This window comes from Corvus cornix, chromosome 1, assembly GCF_000738735.6.
Source record: "Corvus cornix cornix isolate S_Up_H32 chromosome 1, ASM73873v5, whole genome shotgun sequence".
Lineage (NCBI taxonomy): Eukaryota > Metazoa > Chordata > Aves > Passeriformes > Corvidae > Corvus > Corvus cornix.
In genome coordinates this window covers 39,516,860-39,540,904 of record NC_046332.1, presented here as the reverse complement: position 1 = coordinate 39,540,904, position 24,045 = coordinate 39,516,860, and the positions used below count along the sequence as shown (strand labels likewise).

General features: G+C 36.2%; 1 long non-coding RNA gene across 1 annotated transcript in view; it reads left to right on the top strand.

Annotated features, from left to right (window-relative positions):
• Positions 1–602: 602 nt before the first annotated feature.
• LOC109144732 overlaps positions 603–24,045 on the top strand; it is a 99,875-nt gene continuing 76,432 nt past the window's right edge. Inside the window, exon 1 of the long non-coding RNA XR_002045662.2 lies at positions 603–679. This is a non-coding gene — a long non-coding RNA (uncharacterized LOC109144732). The remainder of the gene's footprint in view (positions 680–24,045) is intronic.

Below are 24,045 nucleotides of genomic sequence, written 5' to 3'. Positions count from 1 at the left end.
GAGACCCTTAAAGATATAAAGTGAGGATCAGTGATGTAATTAGCCCAGCAAACAGCAGCATATTTGATGGAACACAGCATTCTCTCTCTGCAGTGATTGTACTGATATGAATATATATGAACTTTAGTTCATATAAATGCAGTCTATAAGCTAGATTTTCTAAAAAAATCTTTGTTTCAACCTCTGTAAATGATGCTGAGTATCTTCATTATCTTTTGCTGTCTGGTCTGCATTTTGTCTTTCATGTGACCTTAGCTTACCAGACTTTTCCTTTTTTATCTCCACCCATTGACCTGGGATTTTTTCTGGGATAGAGTTAATTGTCTTCAAAGTAGCTGGTATTGGGATGTTTTGGATTTGTGCTGGAAACAGAGTTGATGACAAAAGGATGTTTTAGTTGCTGTAGAGCAGGGCTTACACAGAGTCAAGGCCTTTTTTGCTTCTCACATCCTCAGTGAGGAGGCTGGGGGTGTACAAGGAGTTGCTGGGAACACAGCCAGAACATCTGACCCAAACTTACTTCAGGAATGTCCCATACCACATGACATAATGCTCAGCAATAAAAGCAGGGGGAAGAAAGAGGAAGTTGGGACATTTGAAGCGATGACCTTTATTTTCACTGTTAATGAAGCCCTGTTTTCCTGTAGATAGCTGAACATATGCCTGCCTGTGGGAAGTGGTGAGTGAATTCCTTGTTTTGCTTTGCTTGTGTGCACAACTTTTACTTTACCTATTAAACTGACTTATCTCAGCCCATGAGTCCTTTTTACTTTTATTTTTCTGATTCTCCCCCACCATCCAGCTGTGGGGGAATGAGTAAGCAGCTGTGTGGGTCAGAGCTGCCCATGGCATTAAACCATGACATTCATGCGAATCTGGCTTTCTGGCTAAAATAAAGTCCCTCAAATGTTTTTTAGAAGCTTTTTATTTTCTTGACATTATTTTTGGCTCTTTTAAAGTTCCAGTTGCTGTGTTCTTGAGAGGCATGTATGGCTTCTCCTCTGGTGTCTGGAAGTACTGACAAGATGATGAATATGAGCAGCTGAAAATTTCTTTTACTTAGTTTGTTCTCAGGCTCTTTTTGGTCCTTGCTTTGAAAACTGAACATAACTGAGTTGACTGAGGGTCTTTCACTCTATGCTACCATCAAGTTGAAGATCTTTTTTGTGCAGTTGCCATTTTTATGCTATGTTTAGAGAACAAGTCAAATATATTTATCTCCATTCCTTTCTTGCTACACACATCAAAAGAGTAGCAGTGAAAATTCAATGAAGGCATTTTGGAACTGTATATAGTATATTTCTAAGGGCACTGTCCTCCAAAGCAGCTCTGTGAATTTAGGCATACTGATAAAACTTAATAAATGTGAGCACTATGGCAAATGTTTGTTTTTTGTATGGGCATATTCGTTCCAATGGCAACAATTACCATGACTAAAGTAATTTCTTGTTTTCCTTTCTGAGGAAGATGCATAAGTCTTCTCTTTCCCACTATTTTGTATTAATCATTTTTCATTCCTAACCGTTTGAAGGTGAGTGGTGATGAAGATAGCATGTTGAAACAGCTAAGGTAATTTCTATCTGTCTCAAAGGCTTTTTACGCATCGACAATGCACCAGCAGAAATGAACAGAAGTTTCATAAGGCTTTTTATTATTTAGAACACATAGACCTGTGCATAGTATGTGCAGCTTTACAATCTAAGAGTCAGCCTCCAACTTTTGGGTGACCTGCCAGCACACCCTGTCTGATCCTGCACCAGTCGTAGACTCATAGAATCTCCTCTTTGTCTCCTGGCTCTGTTTTAGCAGAGAAATGAGTTTTGTTCATGATCTCCCACAGCACTGACAATGCTGTGCCTGCATCCATGCACCAGACTGACACTGAAACCTGCCGACTCTGTTAGTATGCTCTGCCACTGATTTTTCTGCTGCAGGTTTATTCTCTACTGGCATTTTTAAACTATACCTACCTGCTGGCATGCCAGATGCGAGAAGGTACTTTCTTTATCTTTTCCCATAGCATGGGCCAAGTTACAGTTTTGGCATTAAATACGATTTCTCTCTTATTATGTCAGTTAATTTCTCTTTATTTGACAATTTGTTAGTGAGTAGTATTTTTTTTCTTACACAGCATGATGAGAATTGGCACCAAGAACTGGAGGAGATTTTAATGCCTTTCAACTGCAATCAACCTTTATATTCAATCAAAGAGTCCAGTGAATTAACAAGCAATGACTTCATTTCTCATTTGCTTTCTTGTTATTATTTTTTTTATCAATGCGGTAGGGATACTATGTGAGAGTAATGATTTCAGCATACAAGATGAACTGTGTGTTCTCATGACTTTGGAAGTTAAGCTAGTAGAATGCTGGATCTCACAGTTTAGAGAATTTGAAGAACAGTGACCAAGCTTCATCTTACAGCTGATGATTCTGTAACAAAACTATAAAAATAACATTATTTTTAAAACTAGCTTCTGGAATCTAATTTAAAACTAAATTCTGGAAAAATAGGAATGGTCATATGATTAAATAGTCACATTCTTGGTACAGTGGTAAAGAAATATGGAATTATTTGAATATTTATTAGCCAAGAAATAGAACATTTAATCATTCTGTGGTGAGAAGTATGATAAAGCCAAAAGGATAGCCAAGCCTTTGGTAAAATATTGTTAAAGAAATTTTTCTGTTTGACTTGTCAGAAAACCCGTATTCAGGCAGTGTTATTGCTATTCTGCAAGTATTATGACAGGATAACAAACAATATAATAATGAATAAAAAGCAAAAAAATCTTTGACCTTAAAATAGTAATTTAAAAACTCCATAGTAAAACTGAACTGGATAAACAAGAAATCAAGGCTGGTTTGATTAAACTATTTGCCAAAGTCAAAGTGGGTTTGCAAAAGCAGTGCAGCAATCCTAGTCTCCCCACTCTGCTCCCTATCCTTGCATCTCCAGTTCTTGGAGCTGTGAAGACTGAGCTGGTTTTTGCATTTCCTCTTCTCCTTCACTGCTATATTCCTGTCCCTCTCTGTCCTAGTCATCAGGTAGCCTTTAATTCAGCATGTGCTGCTCTGCTGTAAAGGCTTCTATTTTCCACACAGTCCCACCCCCTTCCTTTCCTTAATTGTATGATATTAAATGGACAGGAAGTACCATAGTCCAAGTATGCAATTTTCAGCTACATAAAATGTCTCGAGATACAAATTTTGAAAAGATTTGGAAAGCAAACCCAGAGCAATAAAGCATGAAGTATTGTAGTGGTGAATTAGTAAAGAATGCATGATTAACTTAGACACTGTACAAAATTGCTTAATATGGACAATTAACACAACAAAATGCAAAAATCACATATCCCATTTGAAAAATAAAACATAATGCAAAGTGTCGTATGTCCTTCCTTATAACAACTTATAAAATATAATATTTAATACATAAATATTGCCATTTATGATGAGAGTATAATGAGAGAAAATCACCTTTTTTAATTAAAAAGGTCAGTTGTATAATGCAGTTATTGTGAAATAAGCTTCATTTATACCTTTAAATTTTTACAGATTTTAAGGCATAGCTTGGATGTAGTACAGGCTACAGGATGAAAGAATGTTCATTATAGTATTGTATCTCTATGCTATAAGTACCTCTTTGAATCTCTGTGCTGATGCAATGCTGTATTTGTATTCACAAAATCTAATACGAACACTAAAATTTCTGCTGTTTATGATGTCAATATAGGAAAAAAGTAAAAAAAAATTGATCATCTACAGGACTTAGTGATGTAACTGAGGGAGAAATACCTTTATATAGTCATGATTTGACTTATTACTGTAAGAACTGAAGAGAGAGTTATAAAGATGGTCAGAGAAATGGAAACAGGAAATATTGTGCTGAAAACTCATATTTATAAGCCAAGAGATATGAAAAGTAGATTTAGTCATCAAACATATTTGAATGTATTTCTATACTCCGTTTCAATGCCTGGGAGCAATCTCTCACCAGCTTCAAGAAGGAACTGGAGACTTGGGTGGAGGGAGAACAAGCTGATATGAAGGATATTGGCAGTGGCCATCTCTTAGACATCTCTTAGACAGTAACTTATCATGTTTAAAGAAACAAATTCACAATGGTGAACAATTGCATCTAGTGCAAATCGAGACTGGCAAAAAAAGTAGAAAGACAGATTTTCTTATTTGAAGGTGTCAGGAAATTATTGTTAAAAAGTTATAACATTTACTTCTATCTAATACAAAGCCAAGCTGACAGTACATAGAAATACTGGCTTTTCTTCTGCAGGAATTCCTCAGTGAGAAGGATGTGTTTTAAGTCTACATTTCAGGTCATTATATCTGGTTTCTTTTCATATAGATGTGAGCTCTGGGATCTTATTACTGAAAAGTAAGATATATAGATAGATAAATACTTCTGAAAATAAAATAGTGGGACAGATTATAGGGCCAGGAAAAGAAAAACAAAACCTAATAAGGAATTGTGAGAAGTCTACAAACATCCAAATAAAATAAACACTGTGACATGTCAACAATATCAGTAGGTAGAACATATGATTATAGTGAAAAGGGTAGACTAATTATTTGTCTTTTGAAGGAAAAAGAAGAAGAAAAGCAGGATAATAAGGAAACTATAAAAATTCTCAGTGTGAGATTTAACAAGAGAAATAATAATCCTGCCAGAACAGGTGAAATAAAACTGTGAGAGTAGCTAAGGGTTTAAACATGCACGGGAGTAATAATTGCAGCACTTCATGAGGCAGATGTTGCACAGGGTGAATTGCTTTATTTTTTCACCCATTTAGTATGAGCAAAGAATCCACATATTCAGAGATTCAAAGAATCTTAAGAATTTTCTGCAGGCTTCAACAAAGGTGAATCACCTACTTTAGGTATTGTTGCTTTGCTTGTGTAACTAACAATTATTTGTTCTGGATAGTAGATCTGTCATTCTTGTTTTCATTAATTTTAGACAAAAGTTGGGGCTTCCAAATTTTGCATGCTTCCTGTTTTGCACTCTGCTCTCTGGAGTTTGGGTTGTACATTACACCTCCCTGGCGGTGTAAAGATGAATCCATCATACTACATTGCCATTTCTCATTTTCTTCTGTAAAATTCCAGGGAAGGCTTGTCAGCACTCTACTGATTCCTCCACAATATCAAATTGGTGCTCAGTTTTCTGCATCTGTGCTGCTGCCTAGTTTTTTCATCTTGTGATAGCCTGAACTGTTCAAGTCATTTGTTTTAGTAATTTTTCATTGCATTAAAGTGAGCTATGAAAAATCTTAGCCTCTGAACCATTTTGCTGTCCTGCCTTTGCCTTCCCTTACTCTTTTTTTTTCTTATTTGCTACCTTTAGTATAATAAATTTATTCCTAGAATTATTATATAATAATCTAGGAAAATAGTATAATCTGTTGTCACTTAATCAGTTGTCAGTTTTCTTCCTTATGCTTATAGGTCTTATTTGATATCTAGTCTTGCCTGCTTATGATTTTCCTATTATATTTTCGTCCTATAGATTGCCAGGGTATTTTTTTTATTGCCTTTGAATACAGTGTTTATATATTGAAATGATGTAATCATATTTTTATTAAGTCAATTTAATAAACTTGTCATACATGGGTCTTTATCTTCTTAAGTTTAATTTCTTTTCATCACCTTTTCTTTCAATTTGGATTATAGTTTTATTTCCAAATTAATATATTTGAAGTGTTATTGATCAGTAAAAGTGAAGACAGAAGACTGAAGATGATGTTATTATTCAGCACTGATAAGTATACATTCAATTAAAATAAACACTGGTGTGCCAAAAAGGCTACTGGGAAAATTCTGAAAATTACATAGAACTTGGAGGAAGGTAACAACTTGTTTATGAGGAATAGTCAGGGGTTCAGGTTACTTTGATTACATCTTGCCTTACACTACAGATCTTTTCTTTAAAGTTAATGGTACAAATTTGGAAAACAGCATAAAATTTCTCATATAATCATACATGAAATTCAGTTTTTGTTAAAGATTCTTTCATATTCAACAAATAACTTCCTTTAAATACACATTATGAATACGCAAAGTGAACAGCTAACATTAGATAAACTTTAACTGTTACTCTATTGCTTTTGTCAATAAGTATATATATTTTCATTTATGAAGATACCCTTCCAGGCCTTTAACATGCTACTAATCTGTCATTAAAACAGCATACACCTGATTTTCCTTGTCTTTCATATAAATAATGTAACCACTTCTGATTTTGTTTGTTTGTTTGTTTGTTTTACTAATTATATAAAGAATATTTTCTGTGACATAGATATTGGTTTTTGTGGGTGACTTTGCAGCTACAGAGCATTGACAGATACCAGGAAGATTATTTGCTCAATGAAGAACTTTGCTTTTTCCTTCATCTGTTATCATAGACTTGTATGTTATATTGCTGAAGTGTCTCATAACAAATAATGGCAACAAAACATGCCATATGTTTATTCTTTTTAAAGTAAAAGACGGCAATGCTGTCAATTTATACAATCTGATCCTCATTAGCCCTGGAAGTCTGTATTTTTCTGGCCAAACTTACTACCCTTAAAGGTTTTCTTTCCTAATTGGCAAGATTAGGTCACAAGTTATGTGACTTCTGCTTATTGAACTTTGAAAACTCTCTACAACTACAGTGGCACTGGGAATAAAACCTGTCATTCAATTCCAGGGACCTGTAATCTTCTGCTCACAACCTGCCATCTGGTCCCATGTCCAATGTCAGCCTAACGAAGCTTTCCCTCCAGTGGAAAGGGTGGGGGCCGCTCCGGTCGGTGTTTTCTGCATTCCTGTCACTCTGAGGCACAGAGATAGCACTAGGTCCTCATACCATTGAAGTCTTCATTTCCATTAGTACCACTTAATTGAACTAAAAAAGAAACCCCAAAAAACAGAAGATGGTACAGAAAATAAGTTTTAACTGCCACCTAATCACAAGTATCTTCATTATTTAGCTTTCAGTCATACCCAGTCATTTTCTGTTTAATTCTTCAGTTTGACTGCAATACTCTATAAACATTTTTATTTAGCACAGTGTTGTGCCATGTAAGAAATTCTCAATTTGCCTTTGAGCTAGCTGAGATAGGCAGCTATGTGAGACATGGCAACACTACTCTGCAGTTCCTTAAATCACAGTAACAATGTTAACGTGTAGGCATTCAGAGAATAACAATCGAAACTCTAAGCAGAGCTGCTTAGGCAAGGCGCAGCTCTGCAGAAAGCTGCCTTCGACATTTTTTTAACAAAGTAAACCTAACTATGTGTTTTGTTGTACATTTCAGCATTTATAAATAGTAATAAATCATAGTAATTTAGTATTTTTCAAGAAAATATATAAAGAAAATTGAAACCAAAAGTGGATGGGAGAAAAGGGGAATTCAATGATGCTGTACCATTTTTGACACTTTTCTAAAAACAATTCTAGTACATTTTCAAGTGCTCTTTTTGTGCAAGAAGTTTGGGAAGAACTTATTTATACTTAATCTTTAAGTTTACTGTACCAAATTCAGGCACAATTTGGTTTTCAAACCCACATACTTAGAAGTTACAGTTGGTTTGTGTTTATCCAAAGAACTGACTGTTCTTGCCAGGTTCACCTTTTCAGTAAACCTGTTTGCATTTTTCCCAAAATAAACAATTTATGGCAGTGGAAAATGCTCTTCCTAAAAATCCCCCCCGTAGTTAGTAGAAAAATACCTAAATTTTACTATCTGTTAAATGTATCACATCATTATTTGAGTCCTTTTCCAGATCATTTACTGAGGATTCTATGATATTTGTTAAATGCCCTATGTTCCAGAGCCCAGGGTACCCTACCAGAAGCCTTCACCTGCTGTGAAAATTGGACATAAACTTCTATTCTTTATTTCTGATATTTTTAGCCACTCACTGACCTACAAAGTGCCTTCCTTCTGTTGTTCATGGTTTTTTCAGCAGCCTCTGGTGAAGGTCTGAGGGAATGTCTTGTTAAAACTTCTGAAAAATCCAAGTACACTCTTTGGGCTATCTACATGCTTGTGATCTCTTTCAAAAGCTGGTAATATTACTTCCATCCAGAAGAATGCCCATCCTATCAATTTCATGTCAGAAGTGTTTGGTGTTCTTGTCTATACTTTGATGGGAGTATTAGTAATGGGAGTAGTCAGTATATAAGCCAAAACAAAGAAATTAAGTCATCAGCCACAATGGCATTTAAAAGTTCACTAGCTTCTTATGATAGCCTGTTCTCACAGATCTTGTGGTGCCTTGTTTATCCATTTCCTCCCTGCATTTTTTTGAAGATCTTAATATTTGAAGTAATGACTGTGAGGCAGTGAGACCTCTAGGTAGAGAGAAGTGGCATAAAACTACTAGAGTGTAAGAAGCACGTGAAGAAATTGACCTGTGAGCAGAGAATCAATATAGAACAGGGGTGTAGCAGGAGATGGAGTGGAAGTGAATAGAGGCAATTTGTCAAATTGAGTTTCTCCCATACACTCTTCACCCTTTATGGATAAACATGATCTTCCAATATAAGTACCGGGTAAGCATAATCACAAACGGTGGGTGAGTTAATATGATTTCTCCATTAGATGCTGTTACGATCCGGTTTAAACTCAGAAAAGCAAAGAAAGCTAAGTCTCTGTGCATAAACTGGAAACAATTTAGAAGGTTCAAAATATTCCCAGAAATGAGATTAAAACCAAGTGAGGTTAGATGTTGATGCCAAAAAATTGATGTATTTTATTTAATAGTAAGAGAGACAAAGAGAAGGGAAAAGAAAGGAAGAAAGAGAAAGAAAGAGAAAGGAAAGAAAGAAAAGAAAGAAAAGAAAGAAAAGAAAGAAAAGAAAGAAAAGAAAGAAAAGAAAGAGTGCATGGGGGGTGGGGGGAGAGGGAGAGGTGACAGGGGTTAGGTGGGGTGCTCCCCTCCATCTGCTCTGCTGGTGGTGAGGGTCCCCTGTTGCCATTGTGGCCATGCCACCACACGCTGTGCCAGGCCGCCACACGCCACCACACCACACGCCAAGGAGTGCAGAATCCCGTGGATTAATATACACTTTGGGCCAGGTGGGAACCCCCATGTGTCTCCCTTGCAGGGGCCAGCTTGACACACTGTCCCTTGCAACACTGAGGGTCTGTTGCATCATCTCTGGTGCTCTGGTGCAGGGTCTGGGGACCCCTTTGAGGGGGCCCCTGTGATGGGCCATGTCACCCCTTCTGCTGTGGATAAGCTTCCCCCCGCCCCGGTGAGGACCCCTCAGCTGGGCTCCTCTGCACAGTGGAGGATGGGCAGTCACTGCCCCTCTGACCAGAGGCTTTTCCAAGATACCCAGAGCCTCTCCTCCCCCCACCCCTTGGTGGGAGGGTCTGTGCAAGCCTGGCAGCTGATAGCCCTGGGGCTGTGGTTTCCACCTTGGAGGTGTTAAGCTTGCGCTTTGTGAATGTCCCCAGCCCTGAGTTGTTACTTTATCTTATCTTCATCAGCGAGCGGTGTAAGGCCTCAGTCAGAGCCCCACTCAGGTTGCAGTAGTCTTCTCTGCAGCTTTTGTAATACAGTTTAAAAGTCCATCAAGAAAATGTTTAAATCATAAATTATAATATTTCAGTCTCTGAAAAAAAACCTTGGGCACAAACTTGACCAGCATGAAAGAAGGAATGACATTGCTTGATTAAGCTAAGGGACAGCAAAGAATCAGAGTGCAGCAATAGTAATACTTTGCTGAAATATCTGCAGTGGGAGAGAAAAGAGATTGAATGAAAACTTTGGGAGTGGTTGAAAAAACTGGGAAAGTAGATGAGTCTTGGAAAGTGATAGTGAAGATTCCAACTTGATGGAGAAAACTGGAGGCTTCTATGCTTTATCAGGGCTCTACATTCTGTAGAGAAGAGGACAAAGGAATGGCAGAGAAGAGAAACAAACTTTGGAGAAAATGAAAGGAATGTGTCTGAATAAAGTGTGAGACCACCACAGAAAACTTAGAACAGGTTTAAATGCTCCTTGTTTCCAAGTTTACCAGTTACATCCAAGCACACTTTTAACCGGGGTCCACAAAGTAAGTACCTTCATAATTGAACAGCTCTCAAGAAGAAGTAGTTGGGATAGAAGCTGTCTTGAAGTCATATGTAAAATTTTCTGGTGTGTCTTCTCTGATTTAAGTCTTAACTCAGACACTGTAACCTGGGAGGTTACAACCTACAAAGGAAACCAAATAAAATAGTTTCCCTCCAGCTGCATATTTTCCACCCCTGTCATGAGAGAAAAGGCTGTGACTTAATAAAATAAAATGAAATAAAATGAAATGAAATGAAATGAAATAACATAAAATAACATAAAATAACATAAAATAAAATAAAAAATAATTAAAAAAGGTAAAGTTCTTATGTGCAGAAACAGGCAGTTTCAGTAGATTATTCGTTTATTAGTCACATTTGTTAGCTATCATGTTCCTCCTCTTATGATCTTCTCACCTCTTTTAATTGAGTAGCTTTTTGCTAGCTGTGGAACAGATAATGGGTTCTATTACTTCTTTATATTTTAAAAAGAAATGTAATTTTTAAAAATCTGCACTTTCCAATCTGTGAATAAAATTTAGGATAGGTTTTCTAATTATATAGCATTTGTCCCTCATCTCTCATTGGAATTTTTATGGTGACTCTTCAGGTTCATTAAATGCAAAATTAAACTATTAACTGGGAAATATTATGAGGAATTAGTAAGCCCACCATTCTTTCAGGGATACCCTGTATCCTTCAGTGTACCATTTCAATATGCTCACTGTTGTAGCATTGGGCAGAAGACATTTCCAAAGACAGCACTGCTATTTCTGTATCAGACTTTGGAATTTTCTGGTTAGTTCTTTATTTTCCCTAGAAATAAAGATTTATTCTATCTCAGTTTTGGAGTATTGGCAACAGCAAAAGAAGAGAGTTAATCCATTAATGCAGAAATGTGCTTTATAATGGTCAGGGTGACCTTGGCTTCTGATTGCATGCTGAATTTGAAGGTGTGAAGTCTAAATGTACTTCACATACAAAACATTTAATTGGTAAGGGACTAGAAAATAATTTTCTATTGACTGAGACATCACACAATATTAACCCAAACATCAAACAAGGAAGTAAATGACACAGAGCCTTTGCTTGGGACAACAAAGTAAAAGATATCCAGGATGCATAAAATGCGGAAAATCACAAAACAAGTATTTATAATACAATAACTGCTGTGTAAACCCATTGAAATAACATCAGAATTAGCACCATATTGATAATGTTGTGTTTCACAAAAAAGAGAAAGAAAGGAAAGGAAGGAAGGGAAAGAAGGAGAGGGAAGGAAATAGTTAAAGAAGAAGGGAGGGAAGGAGGAAAAAAAGGAAAGAAGCTTGATTCCAGAGTTACCCAGAATTAACTAGTTTCCCAAGATGTTCAAATATTTTGCTGTTATTCTTTTAAGAGAATTTGTTTGGAAATCTCTAGCTGTGTGTAAGGAAAACCTCCATTTAAATGCATCTAGCAGTTACATATTGCCTAACACAAAGGGCTGGTAGCTGGGATTTAATGAGCTGTTAGGCTCCGTGTGGTCACCATCCCGAAGGCTTTGGCTTGCCAGCAAGCACCTTATGGATAGAACAGTTAACTTCCATTACTTTCTATACTGATTTCTCAGCCATCTTTTCATTCCCCATCAACACTGAAATATCAGCTCAACCTGATGGTCTTACAAATCCTCATTAGACATTAGACTCCTTTTTTTTAATTCTCTTAGGATTTTAAACCTTTTCATGTTGATGTTTCCCATCTTGAATCCAGAACTACTAACATTACTTGTCTCAGCATGTCTTTGTAATTTTACATTGTATATCTTTCTACAGACTTTATCACATGATTTGTCTAATGGGTTTCTCAGCAACTTTCTCAGCAGCTGAGGCCAAGCAATGGGGTTATATCAGAGCTGTCCCTTAGCTCCTGGAAATACATAGATCCAAATCCTGAGGTGGCTGAGGGGAAGCTTATGGGTGGGTTTCGAGGGAAGGAGGATACAAAATTCAGGAAGTATTGTTACCTGTTTCCAATAACATTGGACCATTAGCTTTTCTAAAACTACATGAATTTAAACCGCCTGAGCATCCAGTCCACTGATTTGAGTTAGAAAACACAATTAAGCAATGTGTAAAAGTCCATCTGCAATAATTTGACATCAATGTGACAATATCTCCACAAGAAGTTAGTTCAGATAAGAAAGCTTTCTTTTGTGTTTTTGCAAGAAATTTAAAGAAAAAAATCAATAAAAAATTCAAACCACACCAAAGGTAATTTTATAATGAAGAGGAATTTACCAATCCTGGTAATACAGAACTCTGTAACTGGTCTGCTTTCCAGTGGTCATGAAACTAAGGAACAGTAAGCCTTCTGTGTTCAATCCTCTGCAGTACCTCTGTTTGGTCTGCTCTGCCAGTTTGAGTAGAATGCTTTTACTGAGCCTGTTGTGGCTCAGTGATGTGAGCAAGATAAACTACTAAGGTGTTTAGAAAATGTATCTTCTTTATATTCTGAATTGTTATTTGAATTTCACAAGTCCAGAGATAGAAATTAAAGACTCAGTTTTGAGAGTGATTTTTATGGTGTTCATATATTTCAATGTAGCTCTCTGCAGACGTAATACAAGTGCAGCGATTTTCTGGATTGGGACATAACTGTTTCTTAAATCATAATGCACTCAAAGAAATGTTGAGAGCTAATAGTTTCTCTATCTTGTTGCAAATTCTGCCTATGGTAGATGTTGATATAATATAGAACATGCAATAATTGTCTTCTCCAGATGGGAAGTCCTATGAAAAATAGTTTTATTTGTATTCATCAGTAATACATCTGTTTCCAGACACATTTGTTTCAAAGACTTTAATGTTCACATCATTAATTTCAATCCTTGTGGAATGCCTAAATGAAAATAAAAATACTTGTCAAAATTGTAACTATAAAAATTATCATATACAATCGTATATTGAGATTTGGTGACTTCTGTATTTGGTCTCCCAAATTTTCAGCAAAGCAGATGGAATTAGGTTATCTGTCTTCTAGAAGAAACCCTGACATAAATAAGTGTGGGACACTCAGTGGCCTTCTGGAGGGAAATTACCAGGCATTAGACAGAAAACAGAGAGAAAGCAAATTTTTTTCCCTCTGTAAAATGAAATAATCATGTTTTGCGAATCCTAGAATATTTGCTGGTATTCTATTCCCTGCAAATAAAAATATGTCTTACTCTGCATGATTGTTTTCACAATTGCAGAAACACTGACATAAAATTTCTCTCAAACTTCCCTCATTCTTTGGGAATATATTTTTTATGATATTTCTAGTTTTTAGACTTCTCACCTGTCAATCTTGCAAGTTTTGGTTTTTTTTCCAAAAATTACAAAATTGCTGGAATAAGACATTTTGGGCAAAAAATAAAAGTGACAGAGACACAAATTCTAGTCTTTCCTCATGTGCAGGTGAGTGTTGCAGAAATGACAATTAATTCAGATGTTTTAGAGAATTATTCTGGGGTGAGCCCTATGACATCTTTCATGTAAGACCTTATCAGGGAAGAAAAAAAAAAAAGAAGTATATAAACCTAATATTTTTCTCAAAATTGATTTTGTTCTTTTGAGTCAGACTTTGAAATTGTTAGCTTGTGCTTCTGGAAATCAGAATAAAGGGAAAGAAATGGTTTTATGCAAGGCTGTTATATTTCTGGATTTTCTAAACAGCTATGAAAAGCTCTAGATACTTGCAGACCCATACAAATTAATGAATTAATAACAAGTACTATACTCAGCATGCAAGTCATGCTTTGATGCAAAGTCATAATCTGAAAAAAATCTGTCATAGTGCTGAACAATGGGCCATATGCCATCATTAATATCTTCCAGATCGCTATGAGAAGAGGGAAAAAAACCTCATTTGTTTTCATAGGACTCTGAGTCAGCAGGATAGCTTTGAGACAGAAGTTTCTAGACCTTCTTTTTATTCACCCAAAAACCAGAAAGTGTTTTAAATACACCCACCTCAAAACAATACTGAACCAGATTTTATTTGAGTATATATCAAAAATACTTGAAAATAAGTGACTGGAAATTTGCCTTTTGCTCACTATATCACCGAAGGCAAATTCTTGCTTGTGGCCTTTTCTTGCAATTGACCCAGGTTACAGGGCATCAGAAACATCTTTTCAGGTACCTCTGCTCCTCAGGAAGTACTGTCTGCTCCCCTGGTGGTCTGGCTCTTGCTGTCTCATTTTCAGGTCATCTCTAGGTCTCCCTCCATGAAGTTCAGGCTCCTGCCTGTATTCTTTGCAATTCTTTGCATCTGTGTCTGTAATGTCATGTAGATACTAGGGAATGCCCTTTCCAATATCTTTTGGTGTTCACAATGTGAACTGTAGTACACTTCCCCTCTTTTAGAGTTTCAACTGATCTAGTTATTTCTTAAAGAAAAATAGTAATTAACTATCCTGAATAAATAATGCATGTATCCTCACTAACTAAAACAAATAATTTCCAGGCTTGGCAATATTTTTTTTCCATCTGCGCTTATGTGCAGACTGCAAGCATTTGTTCTCCGTGTACCAAGCCACATTATTTTTGCTTTTGAAATCTCTGGACAGAATGGCTAGAGGGACAACAAAGAAACTGCAGGGAATCCTTTGTATACTAACATGTGCAAGCAGCTTTTGTTATCAAGACAAGTGTACCTCCACTACAAGGAGTGCAACAGATTTTTTTTTTTTTCCAAATATAAAATTAAATATTTTTTAAAAATTATTTTCTTCATGGATATCTGTAAGATGTTCACTTTCTTAAACTTTCACTCCCAATGTTTAATAGAGAGACATAAGATAACCAGTTGTAGTCTCATTGTCTGATATTCTCGGTATATTATTCTTGGGTAGTCAAGACCTTTTCTGCTGGTCTCTGACAGACTCTAAGCAAGACAGAGCCTGGTTTGGTAACCTTATGATTAGTGAGGCAGGTACAAGGATGCTCTGGATTTCTCTGTGGATACGATAGGTGAATTTTATTAAATGGCTAATAGTCTAACACATTTGTTCTGGGAAATTTTTAGCGGGCAAAGAAAGCTCCTTATATTAATGGTAGCATAAGGCAATACATTTAATCACTAATTAGAGCAGACATGTTCCTCCTGTTGTGGTTCCACTTCAGGAGAGTGTCTGTATTTGGTAGAGGTAAAAGGAGGACAGCTAAGGAAAGAACATTTTAAACTGCCTTGCCAAGATTCACTCAAATATATCTATCAGTGCACCTATCTATGGCATCTATCTATGGCATTTGCAGCAGTTCACATTGATTATTTGGAGCTGTACATTGGATTTCATTGTTTTGACTTTCTAGGTTCCTAAAGGCCAAACAATGTGCACTATAAAAATGGCAATCTAAGGAGTTTAATTTAGAAACAAGGGGGGGAAATTATGCAAGGTTATGAAGAATAAATCCACCCACCAATACTAATTCTCTAGTTTTTATTTGTTAAGTAAATGTGTATCTGACAGAGGAGCATTCTTCAACTTCACCATTTCAAAGAAGGTACTGCAGGATTTTACTTAAAGGCAAGAAACTGAACAATATAGGGAGTGAACAAAGCAAAGTGAAAATACGGTTCATTGTATTTTAGGCCACATCAGCTGTGGTTTTCATCACTGTCAGAAAAGGGTTGGTATGCCTGCACTTTTTCATCAGACATGCAAGCAGTTCACTTAAACCTTTTGTTCAGTTTCAAAGAGATTTCATAAGTGTGAATGCTCTCTCCAGTATTTTTTCCTTTCTTCTCTCTTTCTTTTTTTTTTTTTCTTTCACCATGTAGATTTGAGGTGCATATTTTCCATTTCTAATATGCTGTGGAACATTTACTTCATAGAAACTCATCAGGTTTTGATTCAGTTATGGCAGTCCAAAGATTTGTTCTTCTCCACTCACACTCCATTTGATGTAGAGAATAAAGTGAGGACAGTTGGCAACATGGGGCTTGGTATGATTTACTTCTGGAATTGTGTCTTCTTACTCAAATTTCAGGTTTTATTATGTTTTGTATTTTTTTTCTTATTTCCTTTAAAAAATATGAATATATGTGTGTCTTGCCAGCCTCACTTTGAATCTTCAATAGAAAGAAATAATTCTGGTTTAAAAATATTGATAAGATCTGAAAAAAATATTTAGAGGCATTATCTTACTGATATAGTTGGGGAGGTGAAAAGGACGAAGTGCTGTAAGCAACAAAAATTATCAAGTTTATATTTATCTCCCATGTTACTGTTATTTGGAATATTGTCATCGATGATAGTTGCTACTTTGGGGCATTTCAGATTGTAGGAGTAGATGATCTAAAAATAAATTGTCTCAAGTCTAATCTAAATCTCCAAGGAGGTTCTGCTGGGCAACTGTCTTGCTCTTGGGCTCATTTACCCTTTCCACCCTTCCCCACTGCTACATTTTTTTAATGCTTCTCCTGTTTCCTTCACTAGACTCCTTTTAATTTATCAGACTTATCTGAGAAGAATATAGTTATTCTTTTGAATCCTATTTCACAGAATCACAGAATCATTATGTTACAAAGGACCTCCTGAAATTTTTTATACCAGAGTCACCCACAGCAGGTTAACCGGACCATTCAAATTTTAAATATTTCATTGTTAAAGATTTCCCAATCTTCCTGGGCAACCAGTGTCAATGTTCAACCACCCTCATATAAAAAAACAAGAGTTCAAATGGGATTTCTTGTTTTTTAATGTGCTCCTGCTGTCTATTGTCCTGTGAGTGGGTGCTGCTGAGTCTGTCTTCTACACTGTCCCATCAGATTCTTCAACACATGGATGAGATCCCTGAGCCATCTCTTCTCAACGCTGAACATTCCCAACTCTGTCTCTTATCTGTCATCACATGAAAGTGTTCCAAGCCCTTAGTAATCATGTGCTAGACTTGCTCCAATAGGTCCATGTCTGTCTTATACTGGACAGTCCATCACTGGACACAGGTGTCCACATGTTTCTCACCAGGACTCAACAGAGAGGGAGGGTCCCCTCTCTTGAACTGATGACAACACTACTTAAGCAGTCCAGAGAGCTGTCAACATTCTTCACCACAAAACATATTGCTGGCAGCTGCTCAGCTTGTCCACCTCATCCCTCTCTGTCAGCCTGTTTTCCAGCTGGTAAAGCCCAGCCTGTTCAGTTGCTTGGAGATCACACTGAATGATCTTTAAAGGTCCCTTCCAAATCAGTTTGTGATTTATTCCTCCCCACAGGCTGGAGCTGTCTTTTCCCCTCAGAGATTACTCTCTGCTCACATCTCCATGTCAACTCATCTACTCTATAAATTAGGGCTCTTGGTTTTGCACCACCCATGAACTTGCCTAGGGTGCACTCCGTCCCATTGTACAGGTCATTAAGGAAGATGATAAACAGTACTGGCTGCAGCATTAACCTCTGGGGTACACTACTAGTGACCAGTCTTCATCTGGACTTTGTGCCACTGGTACAGGATTTTGTGTTGTGTTGTGATACAGATTTTCATTGTCTCTGTCAATTTTCTGGTGTGCTTTATAGTTTTCCAATAAGTATTTCTATATTGACAGCATGTATTCCAGTCTGTAAATCTTGTTTGACTAGCTAGCATTTGATCTTTCTCCTAGAATGCATAGTAACTTCCACTACAATGGTTTCAATGAAAGAATAGCAAGATACTATTTTCCCAGATGTTTGCCAAATACCATGCAAATCCCCCATAAAATTAGTTATTTCTTTAGGATGCCAAGACAGATATGGAAAAGTTATAAAAAATCCTGTGCTTGGCAAGAATATTAAGAGGTTTAGAAGATATAGTAAGGTTGAAAAATAAAGGGCATTTAATCTAGGCAGAAGACAGGGAAGAAAGATATAGTTACAGTTTTCAAATCCACAGAAAACAGGAAAGGAGTTATTTTTCATTCTATTCTTTTTAGAGTGAGTACAATGTAAAATCATATATTCAAAAAATGAATACTTCAAGGAAAAATGTTTTATTGTTATAAGAGGGGACAACCAGAAAAGTGATTGTAACCTTTAGAATTTAAGGCTTCAGAACAGGTTAGGAAAATATTTCGGGGGAATGGCCTAGATATTAGGGGCAGAGACACTCTCCTGAAGACTGATTTGACTTTAATTCCTATGCTTATGCCTGTTTCCATTCCATTTGTTGTTCACAGCTTATCACTGCTTTTAATTTTTGAGAATCTTAATTGTCAAGGGTAATCTTAGAAACTATAAAATGACTGAAAAGTTAGAGAAAAACCCAGCTCAGACATTTTTAGAGTAAATTAGAAGTTATGGCAGGCTTTTTTTAATATGTCCAGCATCAACATTTTTTAGCCTAGTAGCTCAAAATTTGGAATAAACAGAGAGAAATTTATGTCCATCTTCCAGTCAGAACAAGACAAAATTACTGAAGAGTATAGTTCACAAATTTACCTGAGATTCAACTTTTTTACTGCTAAGCATAATTCTGCCTGAGATAATCACCTCTTAACATTCTGAATGAAATGGGCTGTACAGAGACCTCAGGTTTTAGTACGTAGTAAAAAAAGCAGAAATCAGATACATGTTGAAACAGCAGAGTAGAGACAGAATGTAGATAGTAGCAGTTAGGAACTTCAATTAAAGCTTTTAAGGTTACAAGAAATGTTCTACTCATATTAAATAAGACTTGAAGTGTATTCAAATAATCTTAGATTGTAGAAAAATCAATGTAAAAAATTATTTTCCTTCACAGACACATAAGAAAATGAGCATAATGCAAGATATTTACTAATAGCAAACAAACCTGTAAATGAGATAAATGAGTTATTTATTTTTCATGCTGCAGTTTTATTCATGGAATGTTTTCTCAGAGAAATCATACTTTCTACATGGCAGTTCAGGGAATATGTTTATACTGCAGATGAGTTTGCTTCAGATGCCTTTCTTTTCAGAAATAAAAAAACCCAGAAAGGTTAAAAGTTGATTTCAAATAGAGATACAAAACCACTTACATGATACAAAGTTAACAAAAGAAACAAAATTTTTCTTTTTTTTTTAATATCAATCCCATTGTAACCATCTTTCCCCTTCGTCAGTGCAGATGTGTTTTTACTTGCTCCTGTTTCCTGTCCCTGTGTTTTTCACATCAAGTCTAGACTGCAGTATTTGTCTACTCCTTCTTGAACCTGCATATCTTTGCTGTATATATGATATCTCTTTGTGCCCCTAGGTACTTGACATGTGCTTCTCTTACTCTAGTCTCCGTATCTTCCTACCTCACAATTCGGTGTCCTAAAGTATCTGTCTGCATTTAAAGAATATGCTAATTTAAAGGTTCAAGAGGACAGGCAAGTTACTGTAAATTGGGCAACCCACTGCTTGGTTAATGAGCTACCATGATTCTCCTTTTGTATGCTCCTATCTTTTGCAAATATCAGGTAATTCACTCAGCTTTCCTCACAGTAGAAACTGTTGATCTGTGGCAAGTGACTTTGCATCTCCTGTGGGTTAAAAATGGATGCAGATTTACTGTGCTTTCACTGATGGCTCTTAAATTTCTGTTAACACTTAACGGGAAAGCTTCTTTGACTTCCATTCCAAAGATTATCTCTGGTGCCAAAAATGGATGAATATTTTCCCCCCATTTTGATGGCATTAAAATTAAAAGAGTAAAATGAGCTCTGCAGATTTTGATCAGATCTCTAATGCTGAGTTCAGACTTGTATGGCAACCCACAATGACATCCAAAATATTTCTCATAAGTGGGGTTTCACTCTTGACCTTTCATGATAATCAAACATTTCCTTCTTCCAGGTCTTTCCCTCAAGGTTTTAATCTTTTCAGTCTGATCTAATCTTACAATCACAGTATGCTAAATGCTAGCATTTTTAATTCTGTTTTACATCTTCTACTTTCATTTATTGTCGTAAAAGTTTTACCAGTTACCAAAACTGTAGAAGGGCCTCCCTTGGTTGCAAGCTTTGAGTTCCAGATGTTTTTCATCCATGACTATCTGTAGGAACATATGCAGAAGAAATACAGAGTGGAATGGAATTCAGAAACAGGTTTATATAGGTATTTTCTCAGAAATGAAAACTTTGCCGAAAGGCCCACAGAATTTTTAACCTACTTTCTATGAGAGAGATTCTATTTCTAAAGAGAGAAAAATGAAAATTAGGTCTCTACTTGATGTTGACCATTGGACACATGCATCCTGTAAGGTAGAAAACAAGATTTTTTTTAAAAAACATTTCAAGATTTTTAGTCTAGCTCAAGTTGTTGCTGTAATAAGTAGCTATGCAGAAGTCAATAAGTGTGATGGTATACTCCCTTTAACTCTATGAGTGCATGAAATGCAATTTACTAGCTTCTAATACTCCACATCTGTTATTCTTCCCCACAGCCTCATTATCTTTACTTTGAAATTTTACTCAGGGGATGACATGATAAATTTGGAAATCTAATTCAATGAGTATTCTTAGGTTATTAACTCCATGACCTACTCAGGATTAGTTAACCTTTTTGTTTAACACTTTTCATTAAATGATGCAGCGCTGACTTTAACACATTTGATTTAAATAAGTGGCCTGTATGCAGTGGATGTGATTTTGCACTTGTCACAAGGCATAAAGCATTACACTAATTCTTAAAGGAGATAAAGACTTTTCTTCGAGCAGGCTTCCTTACAAATGTGGATTCTATTCATATAAGGCCAAATTCTTCCAAGGTATCTGTGCAAAGTTTCCAGGGTGTTGGTGCCAGTTCTCCAGATGAAAATTATGTTGGAATCTTCAGAGTTCACAGGTTGTATTTTATTTGACTCAGATGTATGTCTCCTGGACATACATCTTGTATTTGACTTGCATCATGTTAATTGAGTCCACAGCAGACAGCCTCCTCCTGGCCATCAGTCTTTTGTGTTTATTACTGTGCTATTCATTAACACCAGCAGCTAACAACATAAGTAGCACTTTAGGAATTCCTTTTCTTTCACATAATGCCTTTGTGAAGATTTTTGTCTAGAGCAGCTTGCTTTCTTTCCATTTTATTCTTGCCCATAGTTTAAGCTGTCTTTCCTGCTTAACTCCTATTTCAACATTGCTGTTCTCTTGTACTCTAGGTATCAGACTGAGGTAGCGCCAAAAGCTCTCAGCAGAGAGAGGCCTCTTGCTACTTTTGAGGGTGATTTTGATGGTTGCAAAAGACTGTGGAGCTTGAAAAAGGAAAGAGAAATCTCAAGAGAGACAGTGTGCAGCCCTGGCATAGAAAGAGACCAGTCACTCTAAGAATGGATTATTAATCAATTTGGTGACAGAATTGTGAGGATGCAATCTTGTAGAGCAAAAGCTTTCAGAGACCTTAACTTCCACAAAATTTTGCAGGTTTTTAGTGACATTCAAGAAAAGACAACCTCTCAAATTCTGTTTCTTGAATTTGATGCAAAGAGATTTATTATTTTAAAAATGAGAGGAAGTGTTTTGTAACATGAGGTTTTGTTTTGGGTTTTTTATTATTTTTTAAATTATTCTTGATTTCAGGAGCGACATAATTTTTACTAATGCTCATGAACATATTTATCTTCTGTTAGATTTAACCATAGCTACAGCCTCATGGTTCACTTACAATCCAGTAGGAATCGATTAAATGTTTCACTAACAAATTAGATTAAATAAATAAACAGTTTTGTAAGGAGATGTTGGTATCCAGTTCTAAATTTCTGCTACTATCTTCCCCTCCTCCTTCCTTTTGACACATGCTTATCAAGTCAATCTTGTTCTTTTTTACTTTTGACCTTACAAACCTTCAGCACTTCCTATAAAATATTACAGTTGGAGCAAGAGAAATGCATTCTCTCCTTAATTCTAAAGCTTCTATTACACATATATAGAGCTTTGAGTTGCAGTTGGCTACTTGGCAGATGGAAAGAAAGGCGAGTTAAAGCCCTTGCAGAGAGATGAACTGAAGTCTCTCACATTTACAGTGAGGGAGATCCTGTTAAATTAAAAATATAGGGCTTTTTTCCTTCCCTATCCATGCCAGCGTATAAAAAGAGAAGCATGATCCTTGTTTCCATTTCTGAAAGAAATATTTAGGTATCTAATTGCGCAGAGTGTTTTGGAGATGCAAATTCCAATCAAAGATATCAGGTGGCTTTCCACAGCTTGAAGATTTTGAGACTCAGTGAAAGGATCTAATACACATTTTTGTCATCAGCATTCTTTATTACTTGGATGATCTATGCCTTCCACTCATTGCACTGGCTCTCATGACTTTTTTTTTTCCCTTAACAGCCCCCAGTCACCGAATTAAGAATTCCATCCCAGAAGTTCACAATCCTTTGAGTAAGGCATTGCAATATTCAAATCCTTCAGCGGATTCCTTCTGGTAGCAGAAAGTGTAACTCTTCTGGTAGCAAAAACCATTCAGGAGATGTGGTCTAATACAAACACAAGACTAAAGGTCAGAAATCACTGGAATAATGAGGGATACCATGACTTTTACTGAAGAAGTGTAATGAAAGAGAAGAAATAAAAGAGTCATCAATAAAGAGAAAAAAAACCCAGAAGTCCAAACTCTGAGATCTAGGTTTCCTTTTACACAACTCTTATTACCTGTAGGCAAAAGGGAAAGGGTACGCTGGGAGATCAAAAAGAGAAAAAGCTAGGTATGATCTCTGTCTACAAAAATGAGGCTTAATTATTATCATTGGAACATTTTATGTAAACATACACACTAATAAACAATTACCAGATTATATATATTTGTATCTTAAATAGAACAAGTTGTTCTTTATAGCTTTCTTCCAATAATTCAAAGAATTTGACTTCTGTTATCTAAAACCTTGATTACATTTTGGTTAGTGGTTTAAAGGTATTTGGCTAATTCTGTCTATACATCATTGATCATGAAAGATAAACACTTTGAGAGATCAGCACCTCAATTTTTCATGTTCTTTCAAAATCTCAGTTTTGTGGAGGGAGAAGTAGGGCTCTTGGTACTCTTGATAATAAGATGATTTTTAAAGTGTAAATTGTTTGCATCCTGGAGTCTCTTGAGGCACTTACAAGCAGTAATTCATCCTGTCCTAAGTAAACTTCTAAAATTCATCAGGGGACTCATATCCCATTTACTTTTTTGCTGTAAAAGAAATTCAGGATGACCCAATGCAGACTTCTTCATAAGAATCCCATTCTCAGTGTTTAGGAGTCTCAGTTATTACCATTTTAAGATTTCAAAGGAGATATTATTAATCAAATGGCATTAATGATTTCTTCACAATCTGTAACAGTATTTAATGCTGTTGCTTAGACAATGACCCAGTCTAGAGGTGGATGAACATTTGCATCATTTGCACAATACAAGGGACAAAACCAAACCATAATTTCCACATGAAAGTTATGATTCATATCTAAGCTCTATTTGTTCAAGAAGTGCACCATTTTCTTTCACAATCTATGGATGACACCATGTAAATATGTCAAAAAAACATATAATCAAAGAACAACTGCTGGGGGAAGGAACCTCAGGAGATCTAGCATCAGCTAGAGTGCATTCAAATACAACTATTTCCTGTTGGGTTCTGTATATCTTCAAGGACTAAGACTCCACAACCTTTCTGAGCAACCCATTCCAGTCTTTGGCCAACCTCACCAGAAAAGTGTTTCTCTTTCATCTAAGTGAAATTTCCTGCATTCCCTGAACATATATTGTGCCTTTCAGTATAGAGTATGCTATTTTTTTCTTTTCCAGTATTGAAATTATGCAAATGCATATTATAAATCAAAATATTTAATATCCATTTCTCTCTTGAAATGGATTGCTCAGAATTGGACACAGGACTCCAGTTGTGGCCTCACCAGGGCTGACAGGAAGTATCACCTCTAAAACTCTAGGTAATAGTTTGTCAGTTCAACCCATTAGTGTTTTTTTCTGGCAAAGACATGTTGCTGGGTCATGTTCAACTTTGTGTCCACCCCAACTC